Source organism: Equus caballus, chromosome 2 (assembly GCF_041296265.1).
Source record: "Equus caballus isolate H_3958 breed thoroughbred chromosome 2, TB-T2T, whole genome shotgun sequence".
In the NCBI taxonomy this organism is placed as follows: domain Eukaryota; kingdom Metazoa; phylum Chordata; class Mammalia; order Perissodactyla; family Equidae; genus Equus; species Equus caballus.
Genome location: NC_091685.1, coordinates 52164399 through 52179223, shown reverse-complemented (window position 1 = coordinate 52179223; position 14825 = coordinate 52164399). Strand labels below are relative to the sequence as shown.

General features: G+C 35.2%; 1 pseudogene; it reads right to left on the bottom strand.

Moving 5' to 3' along the window:
* Positions 1-8299: 8299 nt before the first annotated feature.
* On the bottom strand, positions 8300-9395 carry LOC138920027 (olfactory receptor 2L5-like; annotated as a pseudogene).
* Positions 9396-14825: the final 5430 nt, after the last annotated feature.

Sequence of the window (14825 nt, the reverse complement as noted above, 5' to 3'; positions counted from 1 at the left end):
ATTTAAAAATTAGTAGCATAGTTAAATTTCTACTTGCATTTTAAATAAGCATCAAACAGTTTTGTCTGTGAGAAAGTAAGCACTTCCTACTCTTCAGAGCTTAATGATTTCTTCTGCAAACTATAGGTCCTTGAATTCATTTACTTTCAATGAAGATTATTTACTCAATATTTGACATCTGATTTTTGTTTGCTATTTTCATGAGTTAAGTTTTAACACCAGGGAAGTATCATTGCAGTTTTGTAATTGTCATTTCTAACTTCACTAGATAGCTAAAAGTTGTGAAATTCATAATGTGTATTGAAAGAAAATCAGCCACTACTTGTTGCAGTGACAAAACGTCTGTGAAATTTTGTTTCTTAACATAGTCATATATTGCTTAGGTTTTCTCTCAGGGGTCAAAGAGAAGAATTGGATTTTATTCTAGAGTCCTGGAAATCTGGTGTGGGGGAAGGAAGGGTTCACACGTCTACTCTGGAAGCAAGGGTTGAAATTGGTCTTCCTGACTAATCAACTTTTCCAATAACAGTTCTCATCTCTATAAATAGGATTGTTAATTGCTGGTAAATCAAAGTGGTCTTTGCCACAGTGTGTGACACTGAGCCATTCTGGTACCAATTATCTGTATGAAAACTTCTTCTTACCAATCAAATTACATTCATCTACCCACTAAGAAAGACACCCCAAAGTTCCACCAAACCACGACACCTGAGAAAAGCACATGATCTCTGGGTAGTTTCTTGTCCTCTCCTTCAGGCTTAGATGTGATTTCTTGCTCTGGTTTTGGATGTTGGTCTTTGGGACAAATCCCTTGACCCAACATTGTCCATGTTCCCTGATTGTACCCTCCGGGAGATCTTTCCTTGTCTGTTACCACTCATGATACATCTAAAGAGTCCGCTGGGGTCTCTGCCTAATTGGCTCTCAGCAGTTCCTATTGCCTGCTTTTCGAAGAGCGCACAGCTTTACCATCACAAGCCTTACATATTGGATTAGTGGCTTATGTATTATTACATTCACATCTTTTCTATTTTAATTTTTTAAAATTTTTTTATTGTAGTAGCAGGGATTTATAACATTATATAAATTTCAGGTGTACATGGTTATATATTTTGAATTCTCTGCAGATTACATCATGTTCACCATCCAAAGACTAATTACAGTCCATCACCATACACTTGTGCCTAAACACCCCTTTCATACTCCTCCCTTCCCCCTTCCCCTCTGGTAACCACCAATCCAATCTCTGTTTCTATGTGTTTGTTTGTCATTGTTTTTACCTTCTACTTGTGAGTGAGATCATATGATATTTACCTTTCTCCTTCTGACGTATTTCAGTTAGCATAATGCCCTCAAGTTCCATCCATGTTGTCACAAATGGCCAGATTTCATCATTTCTTATGCCTGAGTAGTATTCCACTGTGTATATATATCACGTCTTCTTTACCCATTAATCTCTTGATGTGTACCTATGTTGCTGCCTAGTATTGGCTATTGTGAATAATGCTGCAATGTACATAGAGGTGCATTTATGTTTATGCATTCATGTTATCATGTTCTTCGGATAAATACCCAGCAGTGGAATAGCTGAATCATATGATAGATCTATTTTTACCTTTTTGAGGAATCGCCATACTTTCACCGTTGTTATTTAACATAGTGTTGGAAGTCTTAGCCAGAGCTATCAGTCCAGAAAAAGAAATGAAATGGATCCAAATTGGAAAGGAAGAAGTGAAACTGTCACTATTTGCAGATTACATGATTTTATCTATAGAAAATGCTAAAGAATCCACTAAAAAACTTTTAAAAATAATAAATAAATATGCTCAAGTTGCAGGATAGAAAATCAACATAATGCAAAAATAAGTTGCATTTCTATATACTAACAATGAAGTGGCAGAAAGAGAAATTAAGAATACAATCCCATTTACAATTGCAACAAAAAAGAATAAAATATCTAGGAATAAACTTAACCAAAGAGGTGAATGATCTGTGCACTGAAAATTATAAAACATTGTTGAAAGAAATTGAAGAAGAAACAAAGAAGGGGAAAGATATCCTGTGCTCTTGGATTGGAAGAATTACCATAGTTAAAATGTCCATACTTCCTAAAGCAATGTACAGATTCAATGAAATCCCTATCAAAGTTCCAATGACGTTTTTCACAGAAATAGAACAAAGAATCATAAAATGTATATATAAAAACCAAACAGCCAAAGGAATTCTGAAAAAAAAACAAAGCTGGAGGTATCACACTCCCTGATTTCAAAATACACTACAAAGACATGGTAACCAAAACGGCATGGTACTGGCACAAAAACAGACACATAGATCAATGGAACAGAATCGAGAGCCTGGAAATAAACCCACACATCTATGGACAGCTAATTTTTGACAAGGGAGTCAAGAACATACAACGGAGAAAGGAAAAATCTCTTCAATAAATGGTATTGGGAAACCCAGACAGACACACGCAAAAGAATGAAACTAGACCACTATCTTACACGATGCACAAAAATCAACTCAAAATGGATCACAGATCTGAATGTAAATCTGAAACCATTAAACTTCTAGAAGAAAAACTTAGGCAGTATGCTGTTCGACATCAATCTTAGCAGCATATTTTCAAGTATGTCTGACCTGGCAACGGAAACAATAGAAAAAATAAACAAGTTGGACTACAGCAAACTAAAACGCTTCTGCACAGCAAAGGAAACCATCAACAAAATGAAAAGACAACCTAACAACTGGGGGAAGATATTTGCAAACCATGCATCAGACATGGGGTTAATATCCAAAATAGATAAAGAACTGATACATCTCATCAACAAAAAAATCTAACAACCCAATTTAAAAAAGGGCAAAAGATCTGAACAGAAATTTCTCCAAAGAAGATACACAGATGGCCAATAGGCACATGCATGAAAAGATGTTCAACATCACTAATTATCAAGGAAATGCAAGTCAAAACTTCAATGAGATATCACCTTACATCCATCAGGATGGCTATAACTAACAAGACAGGAAACAGTGTTGCAGAGGGTTTGGAGAGAAGGGAACTCTCATACACTGGTGGTGGGAGTGCAAACTGTTGCAGCCGCTACGGAAAACACTCTCATCTTTTCCAATGTTTTTCCCTCTGGCCAGTTCTGAGCCATCAGTCACATGCCTTGTTCTTTCCAGGACCTAATTCTCAAGTCTGTCTCCTCGGAAGGCCTCCTTTAAACCATGCATATGGGTTTAAGGTCACTTAATCTGCTAATCCTCAGTGGGGGGATGATACCCTTTATTCACACTTTGTCTCAGGAGTGTCTTCACAGAATTCATTTTCAGACACTTACTGGGTTTCGTGTACAGTGTGCATGCACCAAGTCTAATTATTCTGTGTTTCTGAAGATTCTGGAAGCCACTGAATCTTTTTTAATATATTTCTTTTTTTGTTTCAATTGGGACACATTTTTTCCTTTTGCTTTCAATTTAGAACCCTGGCTGATAGAATCAAACTCCAAATGCCAGTTTCGGCTTAAACAGAAAACATGATGGAAAGTAAGGGCAATGATTACAAGGATTGAGGAGGAAAAATGTATTTAAAAATATTTAGGAGACAGAATTAAGAGGATTTCATAATTGTTCGTCTTGTGGAAATGAGATAAAAGTGTTGAGAATAAGGCTCAAATGTCAAATTGGCTCCCCATTTGTGTGACACATCCACCTTTGTTTTTTCTACAGTGTAGTAAGTACTCAGTAAGTATTTAATGACTAATAAGTTGTGGTCCAAGCAGCAGCTGTCTATTTTCCTCCAGATTTTACATGCAACAAAGTGAGTAGTGGGGTTGAACTAATTTTTACAAGAAAGGAATCATTATTTTATTCCATATTATCACACGATTGACCTACACTCCATTGTGTGGGAAAGATACTCATCTCTCAACATAAGAATGGAAAAAAAATATTCATTTCCCTTTCTGTAAATCAAACTTTGATAATTTACTACATAATAAAACACTAACGGAACACAGTGTGCATTCTAAAAGCATCCAAATAGAGACCATGTGCTTTAAAAATTTCATCTTCTTGCCATGAACCAATTAAAGAATGAATGAGAAGTGCAAGATAATAATTACTAGTTACTAACTGGATGATAATAAGAATGGCTGAAAGGAGATGTAACGAAAAGGGAGCAGTGACCCTGTGAGAGGAGGAAAACTAGGGTAATTGTAAGCCTCAGAGTCATCATTGTCCAATTTTGAAAATTATCTGAAGTAGAGTCTCATAAAAAATGCAGAAAATGGTAGAATATTTGAGAAATTTGTCTTATTTCTGTTTTGCTCTTCCTAATGTTAAGAGCTTTTCTGGAGAAGGAATGGCCTGTGGGTGCAGACACAATATCGGTGGAAATTAACTTCCTGCTTTCCTGAGTCGTGAGACTACTGGAATAAAAGATTTCAAGAAGGTCATTTCTGGTAGCATGGAGTGCTCAGTATTTGCGGGTGATCTCTTTCTCCCCATTTTCAGAGCTGTTGGCATGAAAAATTTAATTATTCTTGCTTTTGTAGGAATGTCATTAAAAGTGACTTCAATGATGCCATTAAAGAGGAGCAAAATTTGCCACCCTAAAATATGCCTCTTTGGCATAAAGATTATTTTATGCTGGTTATTTTTAGTAGTTAAAGGACATAGGACGAGTTCTGAAAACTGGAGTAGAAGTTACCCTTGTGTAAAAGACATTTACATTTATCAGGGAAATTTTCATTTGTAAGGGTGTCTCCCTCTCTGTACCAGGAAGTGGAGAATGACCAAATTTCTAGAAACTCTTATCCATGGGGAAGGCAGCAACTTAAACCTGTATTACAACCATGTCCTAGTTTACTGTGCCTTTCCTGGTAACCTCCAATAACGGTCTTCCCATTCCCCCCAACCTCTTTGTCTTTAGCTGAAGATGACATTTAAGGTGAAGACTTGGGCCATTTCAGGAAGCTGGTTTTCTTGGGTCTCTCCCGTGTAGATAGGAGTATATATGTTGTGAAACTTTGGTGGTTTTTTTTCCCCCTGTTGATCTGTCTTTTATTACAGGAGATGTCTTTACCAAAAATCTAGAAGGGTAGAGGACAAGTTATTTTTCCTCTCCTACACTATTTACTGACACTATAGGGTAAAATGCCTCCATCTTGCTTTTCAGCAAACTAAATCCAAAGATATGGCGTGGTTTCCCCTAGATCCTGGTGTGCCAGGGCCAAAAATAGATACAGATCTCTTGATTATCTCCATTATTTACTACCTGAAATGGGTAAGAAGTCTGAAGTTGGTGTCTCTGCTCAATTCTACACTCCCTAAGATTATTTCTAATGATAACAATGAAAACAGCAGACATTTTCATCACTTTCCTGATTGGCATGACACCATTCCCTTCCTACTCACTCATTCTACTCTTCGTGGGGCTGGCCTTGTAGGTATGTGGCCTGTGTGCTCGCACAGGATCTCACACTCAGAAAGGATCCTTGCTTTGTTTAATACTCTGTTGTTGAAATCTTACAATTCTTAATAATTTTATCACTGAGAAAGCAAGGGAGTGGAGGAGCTATGCTGGGCAGCAGCATTAGCATGCGGCTTTGGTCCAGCAACAATACTTCCACAAGTGGGCTCAGGCAGCACACACAAGGAACAAAGGGCCTGGCCTCCCCATGCGCACACACACAACTGTTCAAAGCACCACAGGACCCAGGGGGAGTGGCTGGGTTGGGACCTGGAACTAAACTGGTGGCAGTGATGCCAGCAGCAGCTGCAGGTGCAGCAACAGTGGTGGAGGTGGCTACTGCCCTCTAGAGAGGAGGATCTCTGCCTGGCAGGAGCAATGGCCTATGATGGGGGCAGGGGTTGACTTAGCCTTCAGTCCAGAGTTCACCCCTGTGTCATCTAAAACATTATTAACTGTCTCACTTGAGTGTCAGGACAGGAAAGCCTAGGAGCTTAGGAAGTAAACTTGGTCAGTAAATTATTTTAAATGAAAGTGTACACATGGTCATCGCACTAAAGCATATAAGGGGGTTATCAGAAATCATCAGAATCCAGAATCTATGGTTTTCAAAGCTGCTGCAACGTTGCAAAACAAATATCCACAGGATCAGAAATAGAAATAAAATTTAAAGATAATTTGAAGATTTAAAATTTAATATGAAAGATTATTCATGGAATAGAAAGTTCTTTTCCTATGAAGTTTCAGAAACCAATTATTAACAAAAAGGATAAAAATAGCATCGATGTAGTCTGTAATTGAAAATATAAGGAGAAAATGAGTAAATAAGCATTTGAAACATGAAGTCACTTTTGTTTTCTTATACAAAGTCCACAAGTTACCAGAAATTTGAAATTATTAAAATGCCATTTATTAGATTTATATTTAAAATTAAATTCAGATTTACATGAAATTGACTTATATGGATAGGTTGAAATTTATTCATAAGAGAAATTTTTTAATGAAAAGTTCTCCTTGAGCATCATTAGCTCTATCTTTACTGTAATTTATATTTTTCTATAAGGTATCAGAAATGCAGTTCAAATTTGCACAACCCACAAACACTCCTAATATCTCTGATATCTTCAGCAGATCCTTCTCAAAATTAAAAATCACCAAAACTTAATTGCAACTTAGCATTTGCCACCAGTGACTGACAATATTTTCAATTATATTGACAACAAAGTTCCTAAAACTATAAATTTTGATGAAAATAAATTTGGAGAAAGGAGTTCCAGAAAAATCTTATGACCAATATTGATATTACATAGTAAAGTATATCTATTGATTATATATAAAATTATAATACAGAAATATTGTTTGTAATTTGTATTTCATTTTATAGCTGATTAATTTTGAAGGAAGAAACTTTATATTTTAGCACCAATGGTGGTAGTCTTTCCTGCTTTTTGAACAAGAAGCTTTGTATTTTCATTTTGTGCTGTGCCCTTCAAATTCTGTGGAGTATGACCCTTCCCCTTCTGCCATACCTGAGAGGGTAAAGAGCATGTCTGCACTCATCACTGATGGGCATTTCACCCAGGGAGTTTCCTTGAGCTGATGGATTTTTATGGGATGTAATAGTGGGATCTGTTTGTGATAGTGACTGAGCCATAATATCAATGAGTAAAATTGATCCATAGATGTTGGCTACTCTCAACATATTTCAGTAGAAGTATGAGATGCAGTAATGGGGAATAAAATCTCATCTGAGAGACATTATCTAATGCTACAAGTAGCAGTGGCTACTGTTAAAAAAGAGACAACAGGTTCAGAATGGAGTCGTTTGCGCTAAGCCCAAATCACAAAACTGAGACTTGATACCAAACTTCATTACAATTTCAACCTTCCCCATGGTTGGAGTCTCAAACCAGTCAATCTGGCATTACTCCATCAGCACCAGTGAGGTAATCTACCTAATGGACCCCTGCCATCCCCCAAGGGAGGGTGATGTTGCCTGAAACAATCAGCTCTTTGCAAGAGTAACTTTCTTGCCCTGCCTCCTTCTGCCTATAAGAGTGTTTCATTGTGTTAAGCTCTTCAGAGCTCCTTTCTGTTTACTAGATGGGATGCTGCCTGATTCATTCAATAAAACCAATACAACCGTTAAAACTTACTCAGTTGAATTTGTTTCTTAACATTACTTAGGATGCAAACAGTATATGTAGAAAACCAGGGATAGGTGTGGGAATGTCCTTGACTAATTAATCCCCACTAATTTGACTAAACCTTTGACCCACTCATCTTATAATTAATTGCACAATTTCCTTGACCTCTGTTAGCACCTCCACGTTTTTATTGTTGATCCTGAGGTATACCTGAAATTAAATCATTTCCTTAGGATTCATCACCCTATTAGAGACATAAACCTGTCATATTCCACTCAGAGTAGTATAAGGAATTCTGAACCCCTGATGAATTCTTGAAGTCTCAGCTAAATACCTGTAATGATAAGTTTCTTTAAATTAAAAGAAAGACTAACTGGTATGGTAAATTACAGGTTTGCTATGAGAATAACAAGAAGTCTTCTGACTTTCAATTAGATCTTGACATTCAGGAAAAATTTATTTTTGTTTTAGATATTTTTGAAAATAGTAGCACTGGTATGCTGAAATACAACTTCAGTTAGTTTCTACTTTCGTTGCTGCATGACAAACAATAATTATCATCAACATCATATCAGGAAAAAATTAATTAATTTGGAAATTAATTTGAAATTGATGGGAAAAAGCATCATGAAGAAAAAAGATAAGGCTTAGAATTTTATATATACTCACGTGCACGTATATTTACAAGACAATTTTGTCCAGACCTAAGTGATAATCTTCTTATCTAGATTAATTGTGGTCCTTGCACCCTAAGCATAAAATAATATATTTAATTCTGTACACTGATGAATGAACTTATATCCAAGTCCTGGCTACACATGCAAAAAGCTCTGTCTCCATTTTCACAGTGCAGATTCTCTGAATCACTCTTCTGAGGGCCCCCATAACTTCTCTGTTTCTCAGGCTGTAGATGATGGGGTTGAGCACTGGGGTCAAGATGGTGTAGAAGACAGCCAGAACCTTGTCCTTTGTTGGAGATCTTAGGGATCTTGGGTGTAGATAAGTGTAAACAAGTGGAGCATAATAGAAAGTCACCACAGTCAAGTGGGTGCTGCAGGTGGAATAGGCCTTCTTCCTCCCTTCTGCTGAGTGCATGCAGTGGACAGCAAGGAGAACTCGGCCATAAGAATATGCGATGCCAATGAAAGGAAACACGAGGAAGAGGATGGTGCTCACAAACACTGTGTACTCATAAACCCAGGTATCCACGCAGGCCAGGGTCAACATGGCCAGGACATCACAGAAGATATGGTTGATGGCCCTGGATTGACAGTAAGGGATAGGGAAGGTATGTATGTGGTGTGGGCACAAGAGTTGACAGAGCCCATTATCCAAGATCCTATTATCATCAGCACACACATTCTTTTGCTCATACGAATGGGATACTGGAGAGGAAAGCAAATAGCTATATAACGATTATACGCCATTGATGTCAAGAGCAGCGCTTCCACACCTGCTAAAGTCAAGAAAAAGAAGCTCTGAACCCCACATCCAATGAAGGAGATAGATTTGTTTCCAAAGAGAACATTAGAAATCATTTTGGGGACAATCGTGGAGATGTAATTCAAGTCAATGATGGAGAACTGAGTAAGTAAAAAATACATGGGTGTGTGGAGCTGGGTGTCCAGGAATATGAGGAGAATCATGCACAGGTTGCCAAACAGAGCTGTTAGGAAAATGAGAACAATGAGAATGAAGAAGAACAGGCCAATTTTTGACAGTGGAAACAACCCCAATAAAATAAAATCAGTTGATGTTAGGTTATAATTTTCCATGGAGCGTTAATATGATTTTTCCTAGAGACAGACACAAGAGTAAGTGATTTGAGTATAAAACTATAAGCTCTTTTTAACTTAATATTTTAGACTGTGTATTATTTAAAATTTTATAGCTCTTAAATGAAGAACTGAACTTATCTATTTTGGGAGAAACAAACTTTCTTTTCTGATCCAGAGATTAAAACGTGAAAATGCGAACATTTGTGGCCAAAGTGTTTTCTAAGAAACTATTAAAATATTTTAAAAACAAGATTTCTATTTTGACCTCCTTAGGATAAATATGTTTTACTGCCCTACACAAACTCAGATATCATTAAAATCAGTTGTTGCATTCAAAATTCATAAGTGCAAAATTTATGAAAACCCATATATAATAGAGTACTAGTATCAATAAATGTTTATGACCCTTAAGGGATGATTTTTCTTTCATATTTTTCCCTAAAACTTGCCTCTAAAATTGAAGTAGTCTATCAGCTCATGTTTGAGGAGATTTATGTCTTTCTTACATCTTCTTTTCACAATAATGTCAAGTCAAGTTTTCCTGAAGACAGGTATTATCATTTGGTTCATCTGTTCTGAAATATAACATAAATCGTTATTGTCAAGTTCCACTTATGCAAAGTCATTCTCTTCTGCCTCCTCTCTCAGGTTCTGAATGCTGCAGTTAAAGAAGACCCTTTACTCAAACATCTATACACATGCTCATTGTGGCTGTCATGACTCTGCTCAAGATCTCCCCAAGAGCATGTTTTCCATCTCTCTGCTTCTCTAACACGTATATAACATTATACATTGATTTATGACACTTTGTCTTATTCATTTTTCCCTTTTTTTGTATTTAAAATTATCTGCAGTTCTAGATAAGTGTGTGAATTTAAGCATATATACTTACCATTTCTCTCTTTTAAAACCCAATTATTATGATGATAAACAACTGGATGTGTTATAAATTAAAAGACAGCAGGTGAGCAAAAGGCACAATGAGAAATGAAACAGTTCAGGATTCTTTGAAAGAAGGAATTTGGATAGAGAAATGTTCAGTTACTGAAATGGAGAAAAAGGACTTGGCACCTTGACAGTCTTCACGGAGGCAGGAGGAGGATTCTCCTCCAGAGACGTCAGAATTGAACAAGCTCCACACAGTGTGTGATGTTTTAGTCTTAAATATTATTTTAGAGCCCAACGTTCCCAGACTTTTAAGGAAGTTTCCAACATGAAAGAGGAAGATACACAAATGTGCACACATACACACACAAACACACATGTGTATTCACACACACCCCACTCAAATATAAAGTGAGTTACACGTGATTGGGAACATGCAGAAAGACAACACATTTTTAAAAATCAGGATTCATATCTTTAAAGAAGTATGAAACATTATTATTCCACGATATATTATTAGATTAATTTAAAAAGTGTCAGATAATAAGAAAGGGTTTGCAAATTAAAAAATACATAATAATTGATCAAATGATTAAGTGAAAGTTTCAAAGATAAAGTGAAAAAATCTACCAGAATTAAAAGAATACAGCAACAACATAATAAAAAGATTGCCATTTTGAAAAGTTAGGATAATTAGAGAGTTAATACAGGGAAACCAGTGTATGCTTGTTATTCCTAGAAATGCAATTAGCAAAATAATAATGGAGTTCATATTATCAAAAAAACATTTTTCAGAATTGATATATATGATCCACCATATTCAAACATCATGAATAGAACACAGAAAAGTAAATGAGAAATATTTTATTGAAAGATATTTTCTTGAAAAAGCTAAATGTCTTCTTGAAAATACTTTCTGAAAATTGTCAACATTGCTGATAAATTTATGACCTGAAAAGTGCCTTGACGGAGTAAATAGTCATAATAATGAAAAGAACTATACAAAGAAATAGTAACTAAATTATCATTAGATTTTATTGTAGTTTATATTTTCATATTTTAGCAATATATGCTGGAAGATGAAACAACGCTGTCAACTTTGCCCCCCAGACCCAAAGCGGTATGTAACTATGTTGAAAGGATGGGAAAGGGAAAAAGAGGTGGAAGTGGGTGGCATGCAGAGCAGGAAGGTTTCCATTCTAAACTGTCCACAAATAAAAATCTGTTAGAACTAATAAGTTCAGCAAAGTTGCAAGATACAAATTCAGTTGTATTTCCATACACTAATAGCATACAATCCTAAGAAGAATATAAGAAAACAGTTACATTTATAATATCATCAAAAAGAATAAAATACTTAGAAATAAACTTAACAATGAAAGCAAAAAATATGTGCACTGAAAATCATAAAAGATCCTGAAAGAGACTGAAGAAGAGACAAATAAACAGAAATGCATCCTGCGTTCATGGAATGGAAAACTTAATATTATTAGGATGTCGATACTACCATAAGTAACTTCAGATTCAATGAAATGCCTGTCATAATCCCAGTGAGATTATTTACAGAAGTGGAAAAATGTATCCTAAAATGCATATGAAATCTCAAGGTGCTCTGAATAGCCAAAATAACCATAAAAAGAATTGAAGAACTCATTATTTTCTCATTGAAAACTTACTAAAAAGCTATTATAATAAAAATAGTGTAGTATTGGCATAAAGACAAGCATAAACCAATAAAATAGAGATACCAGAAAAAAATCCTCACATGTGCGGTCAAATGTCAAATTTTTGACAAGGATCTCAAAACCATTCGATGGAGACATCTTTTCAACAAATAGTGGTGAGAAAACTGGATATCTAGATGCAAATAACGAAATTGTACCATTACTTTACACTATCCACAAAAATTAAAGGAACAGAAGAGCTAAATATAGAGATAAAAGTATAAACTCTTAGAAGAAAACAGAGGAAACATTTCATGATATTGGATTTACCTGTGCTTTATTGACTATGATGCCAAAGCATGTAAAACAGTAGAAATATAGATAAACTGGACTTCATCAAAATAGAAAATTCCTGTGCATCTAAGAATTTTATCAGCAGAGTGAATCAGCAACCCACAGATGGAAAAATATTTGCAAAATATACATCTGATAAGGGATTGTTACAGGGAATATGTAAAGAACTCCTACAACTCAACAACAGAAAATTAATTTAAAAATTAAAATTTAAAAAGAGTGGAGAGTAAAAGAGCAAGTAGGAAGCAACATTAAGATTACCATGGGTGCCATGTAACCACTCTTCTTTCATGGGAAAAAATATAATAAAAGAGCAGGAACTAGAAAAGGCTATCCATTGCAATCTTTATTAAGGATGTGGACCATTAAGTGTTAGGTTTATTCTTCAAGTTTCACTTGAGCACATCCAAAGCACACTCCAATGTGAGTAGTCCCTACCTCTTCTCATGACCCTCATCTCACTTTGCATCTAGAGAGCACATTTCTGGATCAGCTCCAAAACCACTTTCTGTTGTCAATTTCATACTCTACAATTCCTTCTGAACAGCATCGAAAACGTGCAGCCACTCGCTCAACCTCAAACTGCATTTCAGATCTTTTGCTTCTTAACTTAAAACTCTTACATGGATTACATCACTCATTTCTAAACTGCCACCTTAAATTCTAAGTGATTTCAATACAAATGGTAACCAACACTGCCAAAGTGGCTAACATTGAAATCCATACTTTTGTGATCACATAATGTCCTTGAATGACAGCACTTCTACATCTGAAGAATGTAATTCATGTTCCCTACACTGCTGTCAAGGAGTTTTGACTTGGCTTCAGTCTTCCCTATTTCCAGAGGATACATCACAGACTGTGGACACAATGCATCCTCTCTTCTTCAGTGAATATTCTTTATCCTGCAAATTCATGTTTTCTATAAATGTCTCGGGCCAATTATGGCCAAATAAACTCTTCTCACATTTGAAGTATCACTTAAATTCATATAAACTTTTATTGTATATTGTATCATAGAGTATCATAAGTATTTTCAATTATATTTCAGAATATGGTATTGTTGCATCTAGGCCCATGTATTATTCACCATAGTTCCAGAATGGTAGTTCATAGACAATATCATCATCTGCCTTTCTGTCAATTTTACCATATTTTATTGTCATTTCATGATCAATTGTTCACAAATAGATCAGTTCTGAGAAGTGTATAATACCACATTTTAGGTTTACAAAGAACTCATATCTGAAAAAAATGTGAACAAGTGTTCAAGCAGCCCATCCATTTCTTATTTTTAAGGATAAAATATTTATATATCTTATTCAAACCCACTATATTCAAATGGAATTTTCTTTTTGGAGTTCCCTGGTTAATGAGATGCCTGAATGTATCCATGGCTTATTATAAACAGAAGTACTTAATTCTGAATAAATCTCTCTTAAGCACTTGCTGAAGAGTTCCTCTTAAGTGGCTAATAAAGATAAACACACAATTAAGATTAATACCTTTATCTCCACACTTTCACAAACTCACTGGCTTGGTTAGCTGGCAGCAGTCCAACTGTCATAAAATGAACAAAGTCATTTTCTGTAAATTTCCTTGACTATTTTCCAAACAAACATACATATTAGTCTTTTATCTCTATACTTGAAATTTTAGGTACCCCCAATGAAACTCAGCAGCAACAATGATTGTAGGGCTTCTTTACCTGGAGATTTAGTCTAATGCTATTTTTTTTTTTTTTTTGGTATTCACTTGGGTATGTTCTCTGACGCTTGGAAAATGTAAGCTAAGTCACTAATTGCCCAGGATGGCTGTAAGCCACGTTTGGAGAAGGAGTTCTGATAACTTCTTTAGATGTTTCCACAGGTGTGTTAAGGGTAAATTCAGTGGGGAAAAAAACAAATATATTTATTCACATTCTTCCAATATTACTACATCTCTAAAGTTTTATGGATCATATATTTCATACATTGTTGTTCAGTAAGTGCACAGTAAAGATGTGTCTACACATATTATTTCCCAGTTTTGATTATACTGGCCTACAAATGTATTAAATTAAATGAAATTTAGTTTAATAAAAATGTATACATAAAACTTCTTAATGTATCACACATATGTGAGTTATATTTAATTTATTTTAGTTACTACATATTTTCCAATTATTTCCATTCTGTTGGAAAAACCCATTAAACTATAAACAGTTCAACTTAATAATGAAAATAATGATAATACTCATTGGTATATTTATATTTGTAAACTATTTAATAAAACAATGCTATTGAAGAAAATAGCCTAATTGTTCTTATATTTCTCATGATTTCTAGTAACCAAGTTAATTACATCTTTTACTTGGGAAGGAATAATATTGGCCTGGTTAAAATTGTTTTTAGAATATTCGAAGTTTTGATTATACAGTGTCTCAGTGAAGACTTCTGTATGTTCATTCTGTTTTGAGTTCTTTGGGCTTCATGGATCTGGATGTTCTTTTCCCTCAGATTTGGAAAGTTTTTTGTCATTATTT